General features: G+C 40.6%; 1 protein-coding gene across 8 annotated transcripts in view; it reads left to right on the plus strand.

Moving 5' to 3' along the window:
* The window catches only part of znf536 (zinc finger protein 536), a 241,578-nt gene that overhangs the window by 46,405 nt on the left and 167,987 nt on the right, over window positions 1-27,186 (plus strand). For 4 of the 8 annotated variants that reach the window (XR_003934724.1, XM_030128170.1, XM_030128222.1 and 1 more), the window contains exon 3: window positions 95-203. The gene's annotated coding sequence lies outside the window, so the exon portion shown is untranslated. Of the gene's footprint in view, window positions 1-94; window positions 204-631; window positions 1,037-5,734; window positions 5,758-25,876; window positions 26,000-27,186 lie in introns of those variants that run through there. The other 4 variants (XM_030128202.1, XM_030128191.1, XM_030128215.1 and 1 more) reach the window with 4 other exon arrangements.

The raw sequence follows: 27,186 nt of genomic DNA on the forward strand, positions 1-27,186 counted from the left end.
GCACTTTCCTTATCTTCTCTCCCTCTCTTCCCCCTCTCTCTCTCTCTCTCTCTCTCTCTGTGTGTGTTTCTCTGTGTCTCTCTCTCTCTCCCAGGGCTCCCTGATCCGTGCCGACCAGAAGCGGAGCTGAAGCTGAAGCTGGCTTAACGGGGCTAAGCACACTGTCACGCTGTCTGAGAAACCACCCCCACCCACCGTCTGAGGTGACTCAGGGTTTTCAGGGAAGAGGAAGTGAGGGAGGGAACGGGGTAAGGGAAAGGGAAGGGGGGAGGGAGTGGAGAGAGGGCATAGAAGATGGATTTGGGGTAAAACAAAAATAAATAAAGAAATAAATAAAAAAGCGAAGGAGAGAATTGGGGCACAGAAGGAAGGTGGAGGAAATGGTAACACTGCATTTAAATATTAAGATATATTTTTAGTGGTAGTATGAATGAGTGTGGCAGGAGAAGGGAGAAGTGCAAAAAAAAGAGCAAACATACATAAAAAGGAAGAGAGTTTGATCGGCCCTTTTACGGCAGGTTGTAGTTATCTGTACCATGATGCAATCTGTGTGGGGTGATGATGACGATCATTATGAGGATGATCATGATAATGACACATGCGCACACATACATGGGCACAGACACTCGCAGCAGTTGGCTGGGATGTTCCGTTGTATGTAGATGTACAGAAGGCCTGCATGGGCATATCAACAGATAATTCCTCTTTAATCCCATCAGTTATCCGTTGTAGTAGGGTTACTCTGTCTATCTTTAAGTCCAAGCCTGCTGTCTCTTATCTCTTTTGTCATTTTGTGTGGAGCATACCTAGGTTATGTAATATAGGTGGGAATGTGTGTGTGTGTGACTTGATCTACACTTGAAGGCTTTAGCGGCAGAGAGGAGGGTGTGAGGGGTTCAACAGAGGTGAAGGTCAGGAGAGGTGAGAGGCCTACAAACCTCTAGAGTCCTATGTGTCTGCCTGACTGACAGAAGTGGAAACCCTGCAGGCCTGTGTGATCCAGGCCTGAAGCTGTGGCCTCCTCCCAGGATGAGAGGTTAGTTCACCTAGCAGCTATTTCTAGTCCAGCCGTGGAAATGCCTTTGCCATCATATCAGGGATATTTAACCAAGGTGTGGCTGAACACCCACCTAGCGATAGCAGGGCTAACACATATAGCGTTAGTGATTTATTTCAGTTGATATTAAAGTGAGGATTGGCTGCGATGATGGTGTGACACCTTAATTCAGTTGCATGACAAAGTTAGTGAACTCTTCTCCTCTCACAGCACCTTCTCTCATCCTTTCCTTTGCTAAATTTGGATGCTGACACTAAATGGATCTGCTATAATTCACATGTGAGTGGGAGGATATGTACATGTGTCTGTGTGTTAGTGTGTGTGCAGCTGTGTGTGGTTGTAAAGTGAAGCATTATGGCAAAAGAAAAAATGCCTGAATAATTTAGAGCTCACATTATTTTCTAATGCCATTCTTTAGAATCTGACTGCGTCACTCTAACAAATGCGTATGTCGGAAAGTTCAGGGGATTTTGTAGGGCGCCTGTGAACAGTGAATGATGGCAACCAGCCGACTCTCAGCTCCCTCTTGTCTACCAACAGCTCCATGTGAGCCCCATGCACCATATTCCTTTCTCAGAGCTAACGCCGTGGCGAATCGAAACAAAAAGGCCACATATTTTATTTATGTGTCAAAAGTGCGGTGAAAGGAGGGTAGGAAGGAGGGAGCAGGGCGTATCACTCTATCCGTCGGTTGATATCACTCCATCCGTGCGGATCAATTCTCCCAGACAGAGGGAGATGAGAGAGGAGCGAGCAGGAGAAGGAGGGAGGGAAGTAGTGCTGAAATGGTGGTCGTATTGATTTGTCAAAGAAATACAGCGTTGCGTGTTTTGCTTAAACGTCCACATAAACCTGAGCTGTCAGAGGTGGGAGGGCATATGCTGACATTTGGCCACACAAACATAGATTGTGGATTTTCTGCTTGGCTTAGCTGTACACAGTCTTAGCCATCAACGTCATGTGGAAATAGGCAGAGTAGCTCATGATGGTTTAGACCTGTATATTTTCAGTGTATTTGAGTTAAAATAAAAATGGGATGCTGCAGTTATTAGTTACAATAAAGGTCTATTGTTTAAATCTACATAAACATACTCTATAAACTGCTTTCAAGTACATAATTTTAACTGATCTGCCAAATTTTCAACTTTTTAATATGCTAAAAGACAATTATAACTGTAATCATTAAGGAATTCACCACAATCAGTTAACTGGTAGGTAAAATTCCCGCAACACCAGTTCTTGTCTCCTTTTAGCTTTAGTGGAAGCATAACTTTTCCAAAATAATACTGACAACTTGACACCAATTTAACCCCTATATGCCTACAAGATCCAATGGCCATAATCCCTAAGCAATCTGTTTTTTTTTAAATACATGGCCATGCATCTGCAGCTGCTCAGGCTCATCACATTCCTAAATTATGATACTGTAACAGCAACCTCGATTACAGTGGAAAGCAAGCACTCTAGAACATTTTGTTAAGATGTAACCCCAATTAAGACCACCCACGCAAACTTAGCTGACCGTGGTGAAAGTCTTACATCTAGAAAAGACTAAGACAGCAACTTTGTGTTTAATTGGTTCAAGAAATCTGCCAGTGATCCTATCATGTTTATCCACTCTTAAAAAATGTATCCAGTCCCATATTTGACCATGGGGGAATAGAGAACGGCCCTCTTCCACTCTGTGACTACATACCTGGCACAAGGACAAGAGTGAAGAAGGGGGGGAATGAAATTAAAGAGCAGTTAAAGAAAACTGGAGAAAAGAGCAGAGAGTGTGCACAGGGCCATAAAAGGGATAGTTTAACCATTGATCGAGAGCAGTGGTGGAAATGGCAGCTGTAAATCAATTTTATCTTGGAGCAGCTAAAGAGTGTTTTCTAATGAGGTTAATGCCACATAATGGCTAAATTCCTCTGCTAAAAAGATGCCCTCAAGGTGGTGGCGAGAGATAGATGTCGCCATGGAAAGCTTAACGCCTTACCAATTGACACCAAACAGAAGGATGCCTTCTTCTGTCAGGAAGTTTGTATCCTAAATGACGTTAAACCTTAATTTGTTAAAAGGTTTCAGGGGGTCATTATATAATCCAGTATACCTTTGTCTAGACAGCTTATTTTATCCATAGACAGATCTATTCATGGCTTATATTTAGCTCCTATTTAATTATTCATACTGTACTGCCCACTTGGAATATGATGGATTAATTCCTAACAATGCTACAGTGTATAAAACACTTCTTTGGTATTCTTAAAGCTGCAGTGATAGATTTGTGGTGTCACTTGCTCAAAAATTCCATGAAGAATTCCGTGATTTTAGCATTTTGTAACTCAAATGGCGTGAGAGGAAACTTCTGTCACCTTCTCTAGAACATCTTTTTTGTGAATTACCAATTGCTGTTAAGATTCAGTCAGTCTTATGATTTGGACCAAGAGGAGAGAGCTGCAAAAATGGAGGTGTTTATTCCAAATTCTGGTGTTTTTCAAATGTTTTTTACTGGTCCTGAAACTTTAAATACATTTATCAAACAAATCCTCGCAGTTCTTCCTTGTTGGTTTTATAATAGCACTGGTCATCTAGGCAGCAAGCGGGCTAGCATGTCAAACTGGAACGAGTCGGGTAATGCCCCTGAAAAGACAAACTGACCCATCACTAATAGATTATGAATCAAGTTGACCTCTGGCAAATAATGTTTATGAAATCCTTCATGTCATGGGAGATGAGGCCTGAGTGGTGGAGAGCAAAAGGCTTAGGAAAGGCAACAAAACAAACACCCACAATGCACACAAATACCGCATCTACAAGCACGCAACAACACAAAGATTGAAGTCATGAAGCATGGACAGTGTTTCAACCAAAATGGAAGTTATTTTGCTCCCATATTTTGCCAGTTTTAACAACACAGAACGTGAAGATGAGGCAGTTTTGTTTTTCTTGAGACAAACTCTGAATGTGTGCACAAGTTGTCTGTGCTCTTCACCCCTTGTCCTAAGAATGAACTCTGGAACCCCACAAAGGAACATGACTTCGTGTCACTATCCAAATTGTGAAAATTTTACTCATTATCAAAAGGATGTTGGAAATCAGAGGTTGTGTTGGCTTTGTAAAACATGCAACTTGTACAATGGAGCTAAAGCAAGGCAGCCCAAGACCACAACCCCCCCCCCACACACACACACACACACACACACACACACACACAAACACACACACAGCCTTTTTTTTTTTTTTTTTTTTTCGTTTTTAGAGTTAGGGATGCAATTCTGGTGTTAAACTGGTCAATCTCCAGTTATACTGGAATTAAAACTTTTTTCTTTTTTTTTTAAGTCACTCTCTGCTTGTGATCTTGCCAGGCAGAAAAAGCATTAAAATTGGGGTGATGATGATACATTGGATCAAAATATTAGACTGGATTCGTTTTAGGTTAAAGGGCTTCAAAGAGTATCCATTCTACCAAATTGTTTAATGGAGGAGGTTCTAAAAACACTGGTTGCCATCATATAATTTCGACAATGACAATGATTCTTGTGTGTCTTGACCAGACACAAATAAACAAGGCTACAGTGAGCAAATGCCAGCCTGAACAGTTGACAGTTGTGATTTTAAAAGGGTGGGTGAATTTTCAAAAGGCCAAGAATGTTGGTTCTAAACCAGAGCTTGTCCAAAGGTAATTACAGTGTACAAAACATAAGTACAGTGCAATCTGTTAGCTACTGTTGGTTTAGGTCAGTCATCATTTGTATTTTTACCGATTTTGTTTCTTGAATGTACTCCTCTACACCTTGCACTGAGTTGGAGCAAAGAGGAAGCTTTGAGAGTTCATAACTGGTACAAGCACAACCGATACGGGCAGGGATTCCCAAAGCATCCGGTATCAAGACTAATCACAAGTTAGCTAGCTAGCATGTCAGCAGACACAGATGTGTTGAAATATTACATTACACAAATTACATTAGATAATAATGGATTGTAATGGAAGCATAAGGAATCCTCTTTGTCTTCAGCGAGAGTGATTTGAGAAGTCTGGAAGCTGTAGACTAGACTCCACCATAAGTTTGTTGACGAAAAGCACTTCGCAATGGGCAAGTTTATTTCTTTGTCGATACTTGGTGTGTACATTGCATTATCAGGCAGGATTTCAGAACTTGGGAGATTTTAGTTTGTTTTTATGAATTTCCGCTGTAAAAACAACACGTGGTCTTGTACATTTTCAACACTCCAACAACCACCGTACTCACTGAAGTGAACATAGTTTACTTATTTGCAACAACACAAAAAAAGACAAGCTACGCTACTACATTCAAACAAAACAAAGCTGTCACTTAATGTAATCTAATGCTGCATATCCACCGTGTGTGTGTATGTGTGTGTGCATGTGTGTGTGTGTGTGTGTGTTCATACAAAAAAAATGAGTACAACCAGTGCTCAGCCTGAAACTTAAGGAAAGTTCATCTCCACAGACCTCTAGCATTGATCACTGGGGCCCTAAAGCTATTATCATGATCTAATTAGGTTTAACATAAGTCTGTGTCATGGCCCGGTGCAAGGCTGCCTTGTCCCCAATTCCACACTTTCACAGCATCCCTCTTTAAAAATAGCACACATTTGCCACACATAGATGCAGTGAATACTAATATATTTTTTTTACTGGTGTTGCTGAGATCTACTTTAATATCTGACTGAAGTCCAAGCAGGACAAAGTAAGTAATTTGCAAGGTATTTTACAAGTGTTTGGATTAATTTCAGTAAAACTGGTGTAATTTAAATTCATTTGACTTTCAAAATGATGATTCATTGAATATTGTTTCCCACGTGTTTATGGATAGCTGTTACTTACTACTGATTACCTATTCTTGTCAGCAATTAGTCAGAGCTATATTGTGAAAACTGTCTGTCTTCTAGAAATTCTATTTATATAAGTAAAATTGCATTGGTGATGTGTTCTTCTGGTAATATTCTGAAAGAGTCAAGTGCTCTGTTTCCATCACCTTCCAGCTGCAGATGACGGATGGTTGGGGTATATGGAGGCCGTGCACAGTGCAGCTCACAAGAGACTTGAGTTCACACATGGTTAGTTTTAAGTAACCAAAGCACTGGTTAGGAAAACACATCCTTTTAAATGTTAACATTACAACACTCATTACACACAACCGAGCTTAGCATCTCTCTCTACACTAATATAAGTGTCTGAGCATGACTGTAAAAAAAGTTTGGAGAGATTTTGTAGTGAAATCAATGAAAACGAACCAAACTGAGCTACTTTAAAACTGAACTAACTTGCTTTCTCTGTGTTCCTCTGAAGTGCTTGTCTGGGATGAGCTCAATACCCCGAGTATATAAGGTGAAACATGCAGCCAGTGACCTATTAAGAGGACCTTTAAGGCGCAGCCATTAATACAGCTGTCAAAAATATTCTATATTTATAATAGAATACTATATTTAATTTGTTTTATGTACCTTATATCTGGGCTGAGGTGCTTTAATACAGCTGTGAATTACCTGCACTGACACCTTATTCATTTTCAACATGATTAGCTGCAGTGGTGTGCATGGCTGGCGCAGTGGGTGGCTGTGGCCCAGTGCACACACTCATGGGCTCATTATGCCATCGTGCAGGTGGAATGGAATGACACACCCACCCCCACACACACGCAGACGGGCGCACATACAAGCACTCGCATGTACAAACTCAGGAACATGAAAGCTTGCACACAAACTGAATACAGTAAGCCCTCTTGGCCTCTTTACAAAGCAACTTTTCTTCAGCGTCGTACAATCTAGGCATCCGCTACAGTCTTATTATTTCAGGGCCAGGCTGAGGAACCATGCCTCAGTCCCCATATAAGGGAAGACAAGTATAAAAAAGGTGTTAAGAGGACTCCCCTCCCTCTCCTCTACTCCTGTGTCCTCTAGTATTATGAATAGTGGCGGTAAGAGAGAAAAGCATATACTCCATTTGAATCTGTTCATGGTCTCTGAAGGACCACTCTCACCAGACGAGGACCCTTTTTCTCACCCCCCCTCCTCCCTCTTTTGATTGATATGTGAAATCCGTCTCTCTCCGCAGTTCTAAAGGCAGTCCCTGTGTGTCTCTGAAAGGTGCTCATTGTTGAGTAGAGACCACTTTGTCAAGAAACAATCCTGTTCCCAAGGAAGCTGAGAATGTCTTAAAAAAGATACAGCCCCTTATTGTGTACATTGGGGAACTTTAATTTTGTGTGTGAGGTCATTTTAATCCTGATGAATTTTTATAGTAGCGGTTGTAGTTCAATGGCTGGTCGCCCTAATGCTCTAAAGAAGGAACAAAATAAAGGAAGAATGGGAAAGAATGAAAAACCCACCCACAGGCCCACTGAACAATCCTAAACTTAAAGTGTTGCAGAGAGCGAGGAGGAAGGGTAGAGGCCTTTGTTGATGGACACTTTGGGATGTATTTAAGTTCTACAAAGGAGATACTCTGAATAGGGGCTTGATTTCTGCTACAAGGTTTAAAATGCTCAGCCTTAACATAGATTTGCCACGGGGTAACATTTGTGTAGTGTAATCTCCTAGACCACAGTAGCTGATGTGAGTAAAACCACCCAAGACATTGACTCTGAACTGATGCCAAAGACGGCGAACGACAACAGGCATGAACACCGGCACGAATCCACGGCTGACACAGCTAATGGCACGACTGAACGCATCTCATTGACTTTATGGATTTTTCCAACCTCATTTTATCACATTAGTCCTATAGGTAAACTTTTTATACGGGTGGCTTTGTCGTATTCTTTATGATAATGGACGGCTAACCTCTTAGACTTCTCCTTTTGTGCAAACTAATGGTCTTATTTGAGCAGCAGTTTGTCTTTTCATCTGAGCTGCATGGCTGTTTTGTTGTTGGTTCGCCCTCTGGCCTCTTGTAGGTTTAGACTGGATGTGAGCCTATTAGGCAGACTAGTTGAAAAGTAAACACCGACTGTCTGAAAATGCGACTATCCAAACTCAATACACTTACCAGATTTTTGTACATTATAGCAAATTAAGGCACAAAGCAAACAGATAACTCGTTTTATTTTGTTACGCTGTCACAGGAGGCTTGCTCGTCACCATTGTGGCTAAATGGAAACTGAATCTTGTTTGAGAAACGGCAGGGTGAGACCAAACAGCATGATTCATAATGGTTATTTATGTACCATGTAGCTGAGACTCAGCGGGGGGCAAAAGCATGGTCTTTACTAAGTACATCTCTTTCTGCTTAGTTTCTCCTCAGTTGGTTTTGCGGCCTGCCTTTCCTGATAAATATTCCTCATATGGATACCGAAAATACATCATCTCAATGTTTTTGATCATCCCTAAAATAACGAGTGTAGGAGTTTGCCGGTTTTGAGCAGAGAAATAAAAAAAGAGGTGCATTCAAACAAGTTTCACTGGTGTGCCGTGTCAGTTAAGGCGGAGGCAGACAGAACGGAAATAATTTGGGATACCTCTAGTTTGGTGACTAAAATTCAGAATGTCGCCAAATGTAAGCAGCAACCAAGCCTACAAATAAACACAACACTTGCTCCACACAGACACTTGTTCCCTGCATTTAAACAGTTAAAACATAGTTTTCCTCTAGCTGTCCTTTATTTCTTTCTCTGCTTTTCCCCTCCTCCCTTTTTTCCCTCTGTTCTGAGATGCAGGGATCCAAGTGCGCGATGGTGCATTACTAAGGACACCTGCTCTGTTGATGTGGCCAGGCAGATTGACTGTGTGTTTGTGTGTGTGGTGTGCATGTGTGCATTTATTCATTCATCAATTTTTAGGCTGAGACTGGGACCAAACCTATCAAAATTGTTCTGAAGTGAATCTGTCCATTTCTGCCTCAAATTATGCATAATGGGCTTTTAATTTAGTGCCCCATAATTCGCCCAAACAGTGCCCTTCGCAAGGTTTGGCACGAAAAAACAATAAGAATTTATACTGTGTAGTACATATATGTATTATATGAATTGTAAGATTAATGTAAAATAGATAGACACATTTTTTAGGCTTCACCCTCTACTATATCACCTTCATCTATTGTTTAGTAAGTTTCTTGAAAAATAGACAAAAACTCTTCATTCCAGAGATTTAAAAAAAAAAAAAAAAGGGAGCATTCAATGCCTGGGCGGGCACAATATGTTCTGTTACATTATACTTCTTTATTTTTGCCCAGGAAGGGAAAAAAAAAAAGAAGAGAGTGGGAGCAAAAAGAGTCAAAAGGGGAGCGAAAAGGAATACTATGCTGTTTTATTACTGCCGATTGAATGAGTTCTGTTCACTTGCGCTCCTAAAACCCCCCACCCTGTGCCTCGTACCCCCGCAGCACCCCAACCAACATACAAAAAAATTCTTATTCACTTAGTATGTAGGTCACATTACAGTGGTGTCTAGCTATTGGACATGGGCTTAGATAACTGTTTGTCGAGTATTAAATGCTTTCGCTGCCTCAGCAGCCTCTGCCACTGGTATTTCTCACACAGCTGTGCTACTGAAAGGAGGCAGCGCCGCAGCAAAAATCATGTCACACACATACACACACGCGCGCTTTCAATCTCTGATGCTTTTTGTGCATACTTAAAAAAATTCTTGTTTGCATAAAACATTCACTTTTCTCATATAAAAGTGCCTTATGTGGAGTTGAAAACAGATTTTGAATGCGACTTTAAGCAGTATCTGTAAATGAAGGCCGTGCTCTGGTGAATAGGAGGAAAACCCATTGACCTGAGGTGCTAACTCAAGCAGATGAATCTTTGCTTTTCTTTCCTCTTATCCCTGTTTGCTTTGGGTGACCTTGTGCGCCGGCCCTGATGCTGTGTGTTCACATAGCACTGGCCTAATGGCTTAGATAGGCCCCAGCATGGCCAGTACTTTCCACTGAAAACACCCCTCCATGTTCGACCCCTCGCTCCTCAAGTGTACACTCCCTGTTCACTCTGGCCGCCACCGCCTCCGATTTGAAAATGGTCGGGTGGAGGTACGAGGCAGAGGCGGAAATTGCACCTGCTTTTATACCAGCAGGATCCAGAGGAGGAGTGAAGTGTTCTCTTAAAACAAAAAGGCTGGAGACAAGAGGGGCACCTCACTGCTGTACATTTTTGCCCTCTGTTGTCTTTGCATGAAATGAAAGATGCTAGATGTGTGTGTGTGTGTGTGTATGTGTGTGCGTGTGTGTGTATGTGTGTGTGTTTGTGAGTTATCCTCCCTTCCCTCTGTCCTTTGTATGAAATGAGCCCAGATGGTGATTGATTTTTCAAGTGCTGACATCCCTGCTTGAGAAGCACCCCTCCTTTTTACAAACACACACACACACACACACACACATAGAAAGACACACACACGCATACCCTTCTTTGTGCCGAGCAAGTGAGGCACACTAACATCTCGGTGCCATCATCGTCTTTGTGACTGCCAGCAACCAGCATTGATTGTCAAAACTATGCATGCAAACAAACAGACACACACACATATACTGCACACACAAACACACTCATACACACAGTTACACAAACACAGAGAGCAAGGGGTCACTTCCTTTTTGCCCATATTTGCAGATGTAGCCTTGAAGAACTTTGACTATGTACGCAGATGCTGATGTAGTCAAATGAACAATTACTTGATGCATTTTGATAATGAAATAAATTCTTAAGTAATTTATCAAGCAGAAATTGCATAGTTTTTACTGCTGGCAACTTCTCAATTGTGATACTTTACTAATTTTCTCTCTTTCAGAGCTTCATAAATTAAATACACTTGTTTTTTTGGCTGTTGCTTGGACTAAGTTAACAATTTAACAACTCGCATTTGGGCTGTGGGGAAATCTGATGGGCGTTTTTTGCTCTTTTCTGACCATTTAGTAATGACCAAGCAGTTAATTAATCGATAAAGAAAGTGCTCACCAGTTTAATAAGTAGCGAGAAAGATTAGAAGTTGCCGTTAGAGACTCTAAACAGTGATCTGTAACACATTAAACTCTCATTTTCTACATCAAATAAAGACACAAGTTGACTTTTAGTTATTTGCCATCTCAAAAGATCACATTTTATTGATTGATCAAATGTGCTAATGCTAAAATAATCCTTGTGAGCTGAAGAGGAAAGAGTATTTTATTAGATTTTATGAAGAATAATGTAAGATATAGGCAATGTTTCCGTGGTGACAAGCAGAGGGACGTGGAGAGATGGCAGGCAGGCGTAGGGTATAGTGACAGAGCTGTATGCCACAGCAGCCCCATTGAGTTAAAGTGGCTGTGTGGCTAAATGATGTCATTGGCTAACTAGGCGTTCTCAGGCCATTGCCTCTGTTTGCGTGACTAAATACATACAATTAAGGCCTCGGCACTTCTCAATCTCTGTGAACTCATTGTTATCCCCGGGTTCAAGTGCACTGATAATGGGGGCCGGAGGAAAACAGGCGTAGCAGCGAGAGAGACAGAGAGCTGGTGGGTAAAATAGACATCTCATTATTAGTGGCATTCTCTTTCGCCCCAACAGCGCCACTAAAGCCTTGCTCACTCATCTGTCTCTTTTTCCGCCTGCTTTTTTTCTCCTCCTCTGGCCTTTTCTCTTTGTCTCACTTTTCTTTTTTACCTTTTTTTTTTTCTCCTATGATTTGCAAACATTTTCTTTTTCCTTCTTTCTCTCCCTTGCTCCCCCTTTCTCCTCTTTTGTTAGGTGAGGATGCTTTGTATAAAGCAGTGTTTGCCCCGGTACAGTGGGTGGTTTTCACGTTGGGAGCTAAGTATGACGCACACCTTTTTACCATTGTAACCAGTTGCATATTGTGAATGGACCGCTCTCTGTCTCTCTTCCTATCCCTCCCCCTCTCCTCTGCTTAATGCCACCTCTAAATGCATCATTAGACAGTTAGGCTGCTGTGAAAGTGGTAGGACAGTGGACGGGCAGACAAACCGAGAGGAAATAGCTTGTTCTAAAGCGAGGCAGATTGTGATTTTGCTACAGCCCTGGTTCTCCCCCTGACTCCTTCTACACATATACACACTCGCACACAGACAACAAACTGTGGCTAAAAAACAGTTGAACTGCAGGAACGTGCATTTTGTTGCTTAAAAAGTAGCACGTGTTTATTCTTATTTTGGTCTCAAGTTGTAGGGGATAGATATTTTGATGTGTTGCATTTCGACTAGTGGTGTTATCCATTCACAGGCACTTATTATTTTGGACCTCAGTTTCTATTCCCAGTGGTTAGTATAAAATAGTGTTAGGTTCATGATTACTGATAAAGTACACTGTCAGAAGAACACACACATAGTCAGATTTTTTAGTATTCTTGTAACTTCAATCCAGTCTCTGTGCTCAAAGTATCAAAGTTGAGAGGAGAAAGGGAAAGCAAAAAAGAAACCCCTCTAAAATCACTGATTGAGGAAAAAAAATCCAATGAAAAAACCCCTAAAGGCCTTCGACAGCCATCGGAGGTCACATTGTGGGCCCCCTTCCCATGATACACACAAACTTTGACACACACCCACACCAGATCGAGTGTAATCGTCTAAAGCGAGACTTCCCTGATGGCCCCGACACTTGACAGTGATGCCCTCAAGTCTCGGAGAAAACTCTGTAACTGGAGAACGATTGCTTCTGTCTGTCTTGAGTAACTGGATCGCCACGCCGTCCTCCCTGCCCACAGGCGCACGCACGCACACTCACAATCGCTGTATAGTCGACACACACTCACAAGAGGAACAGACACATAGATAGGCTTTCACAAACACTTACACAGGCGTATTCAGATTTACAGATAGACACTACTAGCCAAAGAGGAGCGGAAGTACGCACACACACACACACACACACACACATATAACACCGCCTGTGTGCACTAGCATGTGTGTGTGTGTGTTCCTGCGGTATGACCCTCGGAGATGAAAGGTGTGTTCGAGAGGCGGTGGGGGGTGGCAGGGAGGGCGATGGTAGCCTAGGTAAATGGATCTTATTTAGCGGCGCGTCAACACGTGTAAGGGGGCCTACGGCTCATTACTCTGGGCCCGATCCTCTCTGCTCACCCTCTGATGGATGGCGTGGGCTGCTGGGAGGAGGTGCAGGTGGGGAGAGGAGGAGAGCGGGACGGACATCGACCCAACCCTCCTCAACTCCCCCCTTCCTCCTCCTTTGCCCTCTTACTTTCCCACTTCCTTTTCCTTTCCTCTGCTCCATGCATTATTAGTCTTTTTTTTAACATCTTAACATGAAAAAAATGACAAACTGACACATTAAAACAGCAAAAATAAAGACAGAAAATCACAGCAGGTTCTTGTAAGACATTGCGGCTAAGTTGATTAGATCACTACTTTCTTCTTTTACTCGTTCTTTTTAAGCTGCTCAGTCGTAGAAAGCGTGGATGCACAAATAAGGTGTTAAAATTAAATCTGAAAAGATTGTTTTTAAGACTAATGACAGCGTGTCATGTTCATGATTGCCATTATTTTATCCCTTGTTTGTGTGTAACTGATTATGACTTCAACTTCTTTCTAGTCAGTTTTATTCAACTGAAAGGTTACTGCACCGCTTGAGTTTTCATCATGTTGTCATCACCCATTTATTTACAGTTAAGAGTGTTTTCAGATCAAGCATATGGCTGACACAAATGCCATTTTTCATTATGAAAGTACACGCACACAGATATATAACTTTTTTCTTAGAACTTTAGGAGTGCATCAGTATTTTATTTCTATTTTTATTTGATTTTATTTCCAAATAAAGTTGTTAAAAGTGACACAAGTAAGAGCTATTGGTATATTTTGATCTTATTTTCTATTGTTTTACCCAAAGTACAAGAGACAATGCAAACTCAAAGAAGCAAAAATCAGTCCCCTTCCGGATTTATATAGCCTTATTCATGGTCAGTCCAAAACAGTGATCAAAGTCGGATGGTAACAATTCACACATCCATCTTCAATAAGAGTCACCTTAAAAGAGAGGAAGCAAAAGAACAGAGGGGAGATTTTTTCATTGTTAATGTATTGCTAAATTGTTTAAACAAGGAAACAAACACACTGATGCATATCGGCGTCGCAGTAAACTTCAACCTTCCGTACACTCAGCAGGTGGTACATTTTAGCTCAGATCTGTTGCCTTTAAGCTCTTGTGTTCCAAACCAGACCTCTGAATGTGTTGAACTTTTAAACCCATACATTAACTCCCTGACACTTAATTGTTACCAGCGCGCAAACCTGCACTGTAAATGTCTCAACCGTGACACACAGATACCACACAAACACACAGACGCATACTGCTTCCAAAGCACTCTGTCAAGTCCTTCTCTCTTAAGCTCGTCGAGCATTCCTCTCATTCATGGAAGCAGAGCCCTCCTAGTGAAGCGCTTAATTGGCTGCAGATTGCTCTTTAACCTCAGGGTTACACCACACGCGCACACACACACACACACACACACACACACACACACACACACACAGGCGTGCACATACGTATACAGATGCACGCTGCACACACATACGCACACACATTCAGAGTACTTGTGCGGGCTGTTAAAGTCTTAAACGAAATGGAGTGTGGTTTTTACAACTCACTAGGGAGGTCAAAGGTCAACAGATTTGTAACAGACAATCTCTAAGGATCTGTCAGTCAAGGCTAAGATGCGGGCGACTACCGCACACACACACACACACACACACACACACACGGTTATGTCTTATTGATGCTTATTCTGTCATCTCCAAGTGTGTGTTGTACTGTTTTTCCTTCTTGCGTGTTCAAATGTCTTTGCTTTGACACAGATATCTTGATTAGATCTAGTCAAACATGTTGGATTGGATCAGCTGCAACTGTAATTATGTTTTGAAATAGTTGCGTTTCGGTCTTGCGGTCACTTCTGTGCACTTAGTCCAAATGGGATGTCTCAGTCCCTCTGCTATCCCTTTAACCTTTGCCCGACTGGGCCTGCAGCGACAGTTTGGCCCTTTCTAACCCATCCTGCCCAGTGGGACATGACTGTATACGGTTCTACTGAGACTACTGTGCTTCCTCCTTGAAAACAGAAGCTCTGTCATTGAGACTAAAGAATTAGGAATTAGTGATTTCAGTGTTTAAAGAATTCAGATTTGCCGCTGTCGCTTTGCATCCAATCCCTACAACTGTAACTGTAATGGACATTTGAACATATCGGACTCGATGCAATCTAGATAGACTTTTGTGTCTGTTTTTCATGCATCTGTGAGTGTCTCTTTTCTCATTACTCCCTATTGTTTATGATACATGGTGAATATGCTTTTCTGCATGACTCACCCTCCTCTTTCCCAAAGAATTAAGATTTGTGTGTCTCTCTCCCAAATTAGCTTTTACACTTTTATCCTAGCGCATGAAGGAACTTACTGCTAATATGATTGTGTTCGATGGAGAAAGAAGAAGAGGGAAAGATTTGTAGGAGAGATAGAGAACGACAGAAAAGAGAGGGAGTAGAGGGAACATTTGAAGCAGTGAGTAGCTTAAGATTTAATGCTCTTTTAGGGGCTTATACTGATGTCGCAAAAACAAAGACACAATTTTGCTTAAGTAGAACATTCAGACATCTGGCTTTATGAATTATAGGTTGCAAAGAGGAAAGAGTTAAGAATAATTTAAATAAAGAATCAAAGACCCTGGTGGAGACTCAGTAATGCCTGCCAGTCCTTCCATTGTACAGGCTTATGAATGATTAAGCTACTGTAGCAACAAGGGCAGATCATATTACAGACGCCATTTTGTTAGTTCCCTCCACAATCTTTCATATCGCCACCAGTCGTTTACCAGATTTATTCGAATTAGGATGATGATGGTTGTGTGTATTTATGTCTGTGTGGGTGTGGGGTGCAGGCAGGGTGGCATGCTCAGAGTTAATGCCACAAATTGTTGTTAGATGCAGGTCTCCCTCTGCCATGCGTTTTGGACAGGAAAGCAACGTGATTGGCTTTGTTCAGTCTTCCTGGCAGCCGACACCAGCTGACATCTGTTCCCTCCTAACCACTCAGACTTATCTCCATCAGGGAACACACACACACATAATACGGGCAGGCACACAAAACAGACATGTGCACACACCGTTTCACACGGTCATACACACAGCCATACTTGAGGATATAAAAAAAAAACAAAAAAAAAAAACATGCACACACGCACACGTTAACACACATTTTGCTATAATGGAGAGCTCAGTGTGCCAGTTGTTTGCAGGATAGCAACGAAGTGCATTCACATATCTTTCAATTACTAAAATAAGATTCAACAACAAATGATTGTGCGTTATGTATGTACTATTAGGTCTATTGAAATTATAAGGGAAAAGCTACACTGGCATTCATTGGAAGACATGGGGAGAAAAATGGCTGATTTGCTTATGCATTCAGGGTTGATTGTGGCGCTGTTGCAAATCTTATTGCATTGCTAATTTATATTATTGGCGGCTGAGTCCCTGGCACAGAGGCCTGGGCGTATATCTTAGACATGTGGAATCTGAAGGCAGAGTGGCATGAACACTCTCCGGGTAGATGAATAAAGAATTTCAGTCAGTTTCGCCTCTCATAAGCAAATAACCGTCTGCAAACCTGGCCAGTGAATAAAAGTCTGTCTTTTTTTTTTTTTTGCTCTGAGATGAAAGGATTATAAAAAAAACAAGAAGAAAAAGAAGGGTAGATGGAAGGAGAAAAAAAATGGACAGAGGTCTGCATGTGAAAGGGGGAGGCTGTTTGAAATCAGGCCTCCACACTGGGGTCCTGGGAAATGAACGTGACACGTCCAGATTTGGTGTTTTTGTTGCAATTACCGGAAAACACCAGATGAATTCTTCGCAAGCCATGTGTGCTGGTTTGTGTATGCATGAGTGTGTGTATGGTGCGCACATATGGATGTGTGAGCGCGGATGTTTATGCCGTTGTGTGTGCATGTTCATGTGTGTAGCTGTATGTGTGTGTGTGTGTGTGTGTGTATGTGTGTGAGCAGGTGGCAGGCATATTTGAAGATGACAGTAGGGGTCTGACCCATGCCAGGCCCAATAAAGCGGCCTTGTGATGGAGCTTATGTGACACACTATCCCTAGGGCTCTGAGGTCTTTCTCTCCCTCTCGCACACACTCACACAGACACACGCATTTCCTCATTTCCCAAGTGGTGCTCTCTGTCAGATAGCGAAAGCTGCACTCTGATTACTGTGGGTACACGTGAGGTCTGTGTGTGGTCTGATGACGACACACTGTACACTTAGCGCTAGAGCTAACGCTATTGATCCACCTCGTCACCTCTGCATTTTATACACCAACTCATATTTCCAGTTGTAAAAACCACCTACATGTGTTTTGAAATGTTTGGAGCACTGCTTACTCTTGTACAGTTGCAGCTGAATCATCCAGAGTCAGTCAGCGTTGTGCTGTGCGTCACGCTAAACTACAAAACCACACAGAATACACAAACGACTCGCACGCAAAATCTTAAAGTAATGAAATTTGAAAACAGGGTCTCCGAAAAGTTAAACCAGGCTCTTGTTTGTGGTTTGGAGTTCAGAAATTCACAAGCTCATGGTCATTTGCATAGAAAATTAAAGTTACAGCTCATTTAATTGAGAAATTAGTTACTAAGTATGCAGTGTTTTCCTTTTATTACTAAATTATCTTGTTGGAAGGTAGGAGTTTTAATCTGTCTGCACAAACATACACTTTTTTTTTAACCTTCATTCTGCTCACTTTTTAATGAGAACCTGTGAAAAAAACTCTTCATTTGAAATTGTTGTAACATTTAATGTCCACGAACTACTTTGCAACACTTGTCTACAGGATGTTAACACATTAAAAAGCATGTCTACTTAAAGAGTTGAACATAGTTGTCAGTTTCGCCTCTTACGAGCAAATAACATCCTGTAAAACTGGCCACTGTATAAAAGTCTGCCTTCTTTTGCTCTGAGATTAGGATGAAAATAAGGGTAGATAGAAAAAAAATGGACACACTTACGTAAGCAACATTTTTTAAAAGCCTAACTCTGCTTGCCTTTATATGAGAAAAAGTGAAAAACCCTTTATTTGTAATTGGTATAATTGCATTTGATGCCCATAAACTACTTTGCAGCCCTCGTCTCCAGATTTCTAACACTACAAGAGGTGTATCTGCTTTGAGAGTTGAACATAGTGTCTGTGAATACAGCCATAAGGCTAACACAGGGAAGGAAAGTTAGTGTGGTTCCATCATAGATCAGTTTGACAGTAATGCTGTGAGGCAGACACAACTGTCTCTGAGACAGAGAGGGAAACAGGTTGGATGTAACCTGTCAGACAGACAAAAATCCATCTCATCTCACAACTCCTACTCTCTCTGTGATGCTCAGTCTCACTCCTGTTACGGAGACCAAAGCCTGTTGGATGTATTTTATCCGACAAGGACAAAGGATTGGCTTTTTGTGTGAGTGTGGCTACGATAAATAAAGAGACCTTGACACGTTACAGGGGCAAAAGGCAACTTCATACCTTGGCAGCTAAAATGGCAGCTGCAGGCAGGGAGGTAATTATGGGGGAACTGCTTTAGTAAGAGAATAACAATATTCTGACTTCAGTTAATACTCAGAGCACAGTTAAGTGTCAACTGGTTGAGAAGCGCAGAATATGTAACAAGTAAGTCAGATTTCTTTGGGCAGACAGTGTGACCAAGGCTTCTCTTATGAAAAAAAAAAACCAGACCAGAAGTAGATATTTGCAACACTTTTATTTCTTTTTAAACATGAACATCGTCCTTAAACCAAGATGTTTTCCTAAATCAGTCAAATACCAACCAAATGTCAAATGTAAGTGTCTTAAATCAAAACATTCATGGCAACATTCATATCTCAAAATGTATTAACCATCAGCATTGGGGAAAATTGCTCCTCATTTTTTATTCTATTTTATTCAGCAGATTTAATAATAGTGCCCCCAAGAACAACTGCACATTAGTATTTGCTAAGATAAAGAGTGAATAAAGGAAGGGAGGAGCATTTTGATCTGCTGAGTTGGCCTTTTAGTTGCAGCTGCCAATTATTCCACAACTCAATTGTTGCCACAGCAAAACCAGACTAAAAACAACTGACCTGGTATATTTGCACGCATTTACAGCAGTATAGTTTGCAAGTAGTCCTGCAAGATAACATCAACTGACTGATTAAGCGTTGGGTGCTTTGTGTTTGTATGTGTGTGGTACTCATGTGCATGTACTGCTGCTGCAATCATCCATTTTCTAATTTTCCATGCCTAAAACATGACTTACCCTTTTTTTCCCTCTGTGTTTTGTGGCCTTGACTATTGTTTATCATGATGATTGGATTTTGAATGAGCGTCTCTCTGAGCTATTTATTTAATTTTAGTTTATGTTATAAGTTCTTTGGGAATTTGTGAATGTTGGAAAAACAGCATCATGTACCATCTTCTTTTGTTGGAGAGCAGCAAATGTAATTTACAACAACAAAAAAATCAGCAAAAGCTTTTCAGGTAAGTGTAAGAATCTAATGTCTAATAGAATAGGTGATGTATTTATTAAACAGTAATTAAAGCAGTGCATTTGTACCAAAATAATAATTAGGAGCAAAAAGTAACTGGCCACATAACATATACTGTAGCAGTGTTGATGTACATGTTAATGTTGTAAAAGAAAGATACAGGACAAAAGACAAGTTGAACCTGGTAATCTAAAAAGTGAAATTCCTGTCACAAGTATACATTCCAGGGTGCAAATGTGGGTGCAATTTACTGACATATAAAGTTTTTTTTTTTTGTTTTTTTTTTTTTGGAAGATCATTTGTTGCTTAACTGGCAATTGTATTTTTTTCCTGTATACATTTCATTTTTATTTATGAATGAAGAATTCTCTAACCACAAGTCAATATTGATCTTTACTGAGAGAGTGTGGGAAGAATTAGGGAAGAAACTAACACCCAGAAAGAACAATAAGTGGGATAGTGTAGCTGCTTTCTTCGATTTCATTTTGATTTTGGTTTTTATTCTCTATTTATGCTAGTTGTAATTTAGCATGTTTAAGTTATACAATCACTATTTTTACTCTCTTTTTTTATTTCAAAAGGTACAAAAAGTTGAATTTTTTAGCTTATTTTGTGCTGTTAGTATCTGGATAGTGAATTTAAATGTCTGTGTTGTGTGTTACCAAAAGAATTCTACTTAACTGTGATTTGACCTCAGCTGATATCACCTGAAAGCAAGGACTACAAAATTAGAATCACACTTGGCATCACGTCTGAGACACGCACACACACAAAAAAAAAAAAGCTCAAGGTGATAAAGTATAAATGTCTCTCACTCTTTCTCCCCCTGTAAGCTCTCTCCATGAAAAAGTGTGAACTAACAAGCATCCAGCAGCTTGTAACACAAAGGGCCATCTACACATGTTATTCAAGAGAAGCAGTGAAGTCTAGCCAGGCGCTGCCGTTACAAGAGTGAGTGAGAGGGGGAGAGTGAGCAATGCTGTATAGTGATTTGCCATTTATAATTGGCTTGCTATGGTAGATGGTGGCTGGCCAGGATGCTTTTTTTCCCTTAAAAAAAAAAAAAAAAAAAAAACACAATCTGTGCCTGCGGTCGGGGCGATGCATCGCTAATGACAGAAAGCCAGAGTGGTGTGGAAGCACAACAGTGCCTGGTGGCTACAAGGCCAGCACTCGCAAATATGTTCACTATCAGATCTCAGATAGATGGATAGATTGTGTTTCATGGTAATAGATTGTATAAAAAAATTAAAAAAAAGTGGTGCTTTCTATTTTTAAGTGCTTATTTTCACATTAAGGCACTCATGTATGTTGCCAAATACCACATTTTAAATCTTTATTTATCTACTGAAATTTCAACTGAGCTTGTTGCTCTTTTTTCCAGAACATCCAGCTCTACACAGTTACAGTACACATATTCTCTACTGGGTGCTGCTGCCCATTAAAAATAGTGGAGCAGCTGGGGGTGAAGGTCTTGGAAATCCTATTTGAAACTGACTGCATATATACTGTTTTGAGACACTGAATTGGTTGGAAGTGAGGGTGCACAGACCCAGTCCAAAATAGATGGGTAATTAGAGCCAATCTTAAGCGTGGTCAGCCCAAATGCACCTAAAATACAAGCAGTAAGGGACCACCGCACACAGTGATGAACATCAAAAATTTCAACAAACAAGTAAATGCCACAATGCAAGAATGGAAAAAATAGACTGACACCATTTGCGGTCAAGGCTTGCTTAGATTTAAGCATATAAATGACTCCAGCTTAGAGAAAATAATGGTTGGGATAAAATACTGGTCAACACTGGTCAATCCAATCAGATGCCATGTTGATGAACAACAGTCTCCTGTGCTGTTTTCTATAGATTAGATGTTATAGAACTTTACATCAACAAATAGATTTAGTGAAAAATGTACTGACATCTCAATGAGTGTCAATGTTTTTGTTATATTGTAGATGTTGACACTAGGGATGTGTATGAACAATCAATTCATTGATAATTGATTAAGTGAGTAGTTTCTCATTTCTTAAACAACCATCAGTTTGACAGACTGTTGAAGAATAGGAAAAAAAAGATCATGTGGTTTTCTGAGTCCAGAGTGATGGGTTCATCAGACTGAGAGGAGAGGTAGATGATGTAATTACCCATCATGCCTAGTGCCTGCAAAACAAGCCTGTGGGGGCAGTATTTTGATCTGAGGTTGCATCAATTGGTCAGGTCTCAGTCCAACAGCGTTGTGTGGCCAAAATGATGCCATAGCGAATGCATGTAAATACTCACCCCTAACCGTCACTGACATGTTAAAATGTAAAAAAAATTACATGTGACATGTTTGTTAGTATTTAGACCAAACCTGGAGATCTATTCCTGACTTTGACAATGTTTCTTAAGTTGCCAAACCTTAACTGTAACTGTATCATAAACAGGGAGGTTCTGAATTCACATCTGGAAAAAGCACATCTTCTGTGCTTTTTCCAGCAACATATCCTGTATCCTTACCTTATTCTCCTGGCAGCTTAAGTGGGTTAAGAAGATCCATAGAATCAGTTGTTTGTAAAAATATAAAAGCCTTCTTCTGGACATTATCAAATCAAAGATTGGGGTTGTCAGCACAATTCTGGAAACAATTTTGTAGCGTCTGTGTAATATCTAGGTGAGAGTGCTGAAGCTCATTGTTTTTTTCAAGAGTAAAATAGCCTGTCCCACTACATTATTAGACAAGAGTAATCTGGAATCCCTTCAGATTGGACAAAGTGACACACAGAGATTCAAGATTTATAGTACCAGAAGAGAACCACATCTTCCAGAGTAGACCTGAACTTGGTCTGAGCCAATCATCTATGCATTTCCTTTCCTAACATTAGTAATCTAGTTCTTCAAGTCTGTGAGATTCAAACCAGCAACCTTCTGCAACACCACATCTGTTAGTCACCTGATTGCAGCTGCCCAGTGTACATACTACTAGACAGCCACCCAGATGCCCAGCCATGGATAAGGTTTTTTGATAAAGAACACCATACCACCGCTGCTGCCCCATCACCTCACCCCCCATCTCTTCTCCCTGATGCCTCCTCCATAAACAATGAAAAGTTAATGAAGAGGTAACTTAATGATGTAATGAATATGGCGTAGCCCAAGGTCAAAGCTGGCTACAGTCTGGGGCTGGGCATAGACAGGGCTAGATGATAACACATAGTTTTATATGCCTCTCATACACACAGTGCAAACACACTCCCCTTATGTGCATGCATGTAAGTTTTACAATCAGATTTTTCAGTAGGCGCTGAGAGAGCAGTTCACGTTTTCAGTCATATTTGTGCATCTGTTTTTTTTTTTTTTTAGTAATGCTGAAATGTATGTGCGCATATTCGTAGGGATGGAGGGCTGGGAATGTTTGAAGTACTGTGGGTAGTAAGAGTAGAGGGGTGTTTATGCATATTTTAAAGTTTTTATATGCACTTGCAGCTGTGTGTGTTTGTGGCTTTTGCATTCTTTCAACATGTGTGTGCATGTGTGTGCATGTGTGTGTGTTTGACAGTACAGAAACCTGTTCCGATGTTGGAGCTGGTGATTAAAAATTGAAAGGTTTTGAATGACACAGTAGAGAGTTTGGCGGAGCCAGGTACGATCGATAGAGCTCTAGTGAATGGCCACTACCTCTACTTGTTGGCCTAGAGAGCACTTGGGAATGTGTTTGTGTGCCTATGCATGCCAGAGAGAAAGTGTGTGTTTGTGAGAGTGTGTGTATGTGTGTGTTTTAAGGTCTTTAAATAGTCAGTGAACCAATTACACTTTAAAAGACATAATTTTCCTTACAGCACAGCACTTTGAGTTTGTTTTAGAGCAGCCTGGCCACAATGTTAGAAAATGTCTGGGTTTGTTTAAACATGTTTTCTGACATCGGCTGTTTGTGTCTACAGCCAGCGTTACACATCTGATTCACTTGGAAAATAAGCATGACAGTAAAATTAAAAGAATAAGGAGTCAGGATAGTGCATGGGAGAAAGGAAGACGATAAAGAAGAAGGCAGAGGATAAGTGTTCTTAGTGCATGGCTTACCCACCAACCAGGTGCTCTCTATCTTCGATCTGTTTGGCCTCCGTCGGTCTAAAGAAGTGTCTACACCTCACTTTATCCCCTTATTGCCTCTCACACCACAACATATGGGGGAAGGGAGATGGAGACTGAGGGCTAAATTGAGAGGATGGTGAGGGAGTAAAAGGCAGAGGAAGGAAAACGACAGGGAGGGAAGCAAACTTCAGTTTCAAAGAATACATTTCATTGACAAAAAATTATTTTTGCTAAGACTGGCAGTCTCGCTGACCAGCACTGATAACTTTTATAGGCTTTGTAGTGTAATCTAACTCCTCTATTATCCGTAATATCCTTACCCATACTATCCTTGTCTTTTCCCTTGGCTTAGGTGTGGTGTAAAATTGCATTTCTTTGGCTCTGGTGATTGAGGTTAAACACCACAAATAAGATTATTTCATCCATAGCAGCTCTGCCTTAGAGAAAAAAAGTGTTTAGAAGCAACACAAATGCTCCACCTGCATCATAGCTATGTTCTGTCTGGTTCAAAGCTCCATGTTAGTGCCGCATGTAGACATGACCGTAAACACACTAAGCCCATTGCAGCCACACAGACTTGAAGAGTGTTCAGTGTAAAGGACAGCATGGGTCACACCGGTGGCGTATTTCAGAATTAGACTGCTTTTGCAGATTCCTCTTTTCTCACTTGTATCCATGGGGAAAATAAGAATGTTTTTGCATATGTTTTCCTCATCATGATGAAATTACCAAGCATTTAATGCAGTACAGCTCATTTCTAGTGGTAAAACAGACTCTCAGTGTTTATATCTGTACGTATCTGTTGCATGAACCATTAAAGATTGGAAACATAAAATAGTACTTATTCAGCTTTTGAATTCAGTAAACCTTGCATACAGATTGAAAAAAAAAGCTTATTTATTTACTGTTTCTAATTTTATTTCCCCTCTTTGTGTACATTATTTCCATTATGAGCTAACAGACAATTATATGATTTCCCAATGGTGACGTGTATGTGGTGGGGTAAAAAAAAAAGGAACATGAAATAAAAAGCATAAAGTAGAAGCTCATAGTGTCTGAAAATTGTGGACCAGGGCTGGTCCTTTAAGTTTTTTTACACACAAAAATGATCAATCTACTACATTATAAGTTATTTTATAAGGAGATAAGCATTTCTTCATTTCCGAAGTGTCGTTAAAAAAGTTTCAAGCAAAATGAAATATGCAGTGCAGACAAAAAACACCAGATGCATTTACTGTAACTAAATATGGAACATGTAACAAAATATTTCCACATGTCACTAGGGCAGTATATTAAGTGAATAAAGTAATGACATTGCAATAAAACACTTTGTCGTTTCTATTGACCATCAGGATGTGAAATTTAACTGATAACTACAGAGCAGCAATTTTTCTGTAGCAGTTTGACACAAGGAGTTGAGAGGTCAGAGTCAGGGTCAGACCTTTGACACCAGCAGGTCAGAGGTCAGATGAGAGCTCTGGAGTTGAGAAGGATGAGGACACTTCGCTGACATTCTCTTAAACAAGTGACACTGTGTAATTACGGTAAAAAGTTAAGTGTTTTAGTGTTAACAGCTTGTGCAGAAGACCTTATGTGCGTAGATAAAACAATTCCCTGCCAAGTGCTGACCTGTTTTCTACAGAATCTCCATGAAGTCAGTCAGATTAATAAGGTTTAGTGGTCGCAGAACCTTTTCTGACCCCACTTTGTGAACACATTTATAAATATTTCCTAGTATCAAATGAGTTTTATTAATGTTATGTTGAGCTGAGCCAATGTTAGATCTTAATAACTGTTTCAGTGTTGGTAGTAAGGCTATTTTTTCCATAATTAGAAGGAACAGATAACAGGTAAGGTCCAGACCCTGCTTGGATGAACTTTTCAAGTTAAAGTTATTTTTTTGACATGTGGGTCTGCAAAGCCCTACTGATGTAACCTATTGATTACAAAGCCCAATTTTTACAGAATTTGTGTAAGAAGAATAAAAAAAGACAAAAATACCAGAGGACATAAAAGGTAGAAAGAAGCTCTGATCTGAACTGTGTGTTTAAGTGCTGGGAGAAAGTTGTTTAACCTTCAGTAGTGTACACTTCTATATCTCAAGGAGAATAGGCTGTGGTCTGTATGATATATCTTTGAGTAGAGCTAAGCCTGGAGCATCACTCACTTTCTATTGGAATCCATTTGTTGAAGTGTTTTGGTGGCTCAGTGGGCTCCAGTATAGCCGTAGTCACACACAACCTTTGTCATGAGTCATTCTCTCTCTCTCTCTCTTGCAGGTTTTTCCTGTCAGTCTCTGCTGTGTGCTAAATGCAGAATATACTAAACTTAGCTTCCCCAAGGCAATCTGTGATCCATCTGATCTGCTGGGCAGCAGGCATGGTAATGCCTCATATAGCACTGTAAGATATTATATTATAAGGGTGGATGCTCTATTATTAGATGATAAGAAAATGATTGAAAATGTGCTGCGACTGTTTTATGAAGGTCAAAGAATTGAATCAGAGTATTCAACTCTGATCTGGAATGATTTGCATATTATGTGTATTATCACACGGGTTGCATTCTCATTTTATAACCCATAATCTGTCCTGAATGTGGTTTTAATATGCATTTATGGTTTGTTTATGAGGAACACTTTAGACCTCAGAGTGTAGACAAGACAGACCTGCATTAGTGTCCTCCATAATATCTAACTTAGCAGTCAGACTCCAATGCAACCAAGTAGAACCAAGGCAAATCGGGAGTGCAGGAATGTGTGAAAATGTAGCTGCTAATGTGTTGACAGCTTACACTCTGTTGGCCATCACCAGCTCAAACTCAAATGTGCTTCCTGTAAAACTAGTTTTCAAATCAATGCCTTTATAAGGAAATACGGGATTCTGTGAAAACACCTTAGAATTTTTGTTTTGGAAATAAACAAGGATCATATGTTCACCAAACGCTACAGCATGCTCACCACATGTGGTTTGTGATAGGATGCTCGTATCGTACAGTTTGATCTTTTAAGTACATCAATAGCCTGCGAGAAACGCCTGCGTATGTGGAGCACCGTGTTAACTCTGGGTCATTTTGACAAAATGTAAACACTCAATCTCCCCATCAAATTCCATTAAACTCTGTAAGAACACAAACACACACTCTAAAAAGAAGCCCCCAAGCAGCGGCATTAAACAAGTGCTCTCATTTGGACATAAATAGTGTGATCTTACGCCCATAAATCACGCTGAGATTGTACATTTGGCCCGGGCAAAGGCTTCAGGTTCGCACACCCCTTCTGTAAACAGGTTCTCCTTTGGCCACTCACAACTTCAGTTCGAGTTGGTCGATGTGTGAGAGGCTCAGTCTTTGTGTGTCTAAGTGTGTGTGCGTAAGGTTACAGGGCTTGATCCGTTTTAAAAAGAGTCTTGCTGTAATCAAAAACAATAACCGCTCAAAGCGTAAACTCTTCCAAAGCACCCCCCTTCCATTCCCTCACCCTCCCCTTGAAGTATGAAATAATATTCTGTGTGTGGGCCCTGGCCGAACGCTGAGAACGCAAACATTTCACAATAAAGTTGTTTAAATAAAGGCCTTGGCATAGATGGCT

Source organism: Sphaeramia orbicularis, chromosome 3, assembly GCF_902148855.1.
Source record: "Sphaeramia orbicularis chromosome 3, fSphaOr1.1, whole genome shotgun sequence".
NCBI lineage: Eukaryota > Metazoa > Chordata > Actinopteri > Kurtiformes > Apogonidae > Sphaeramia > Sphaeramia orbicularis.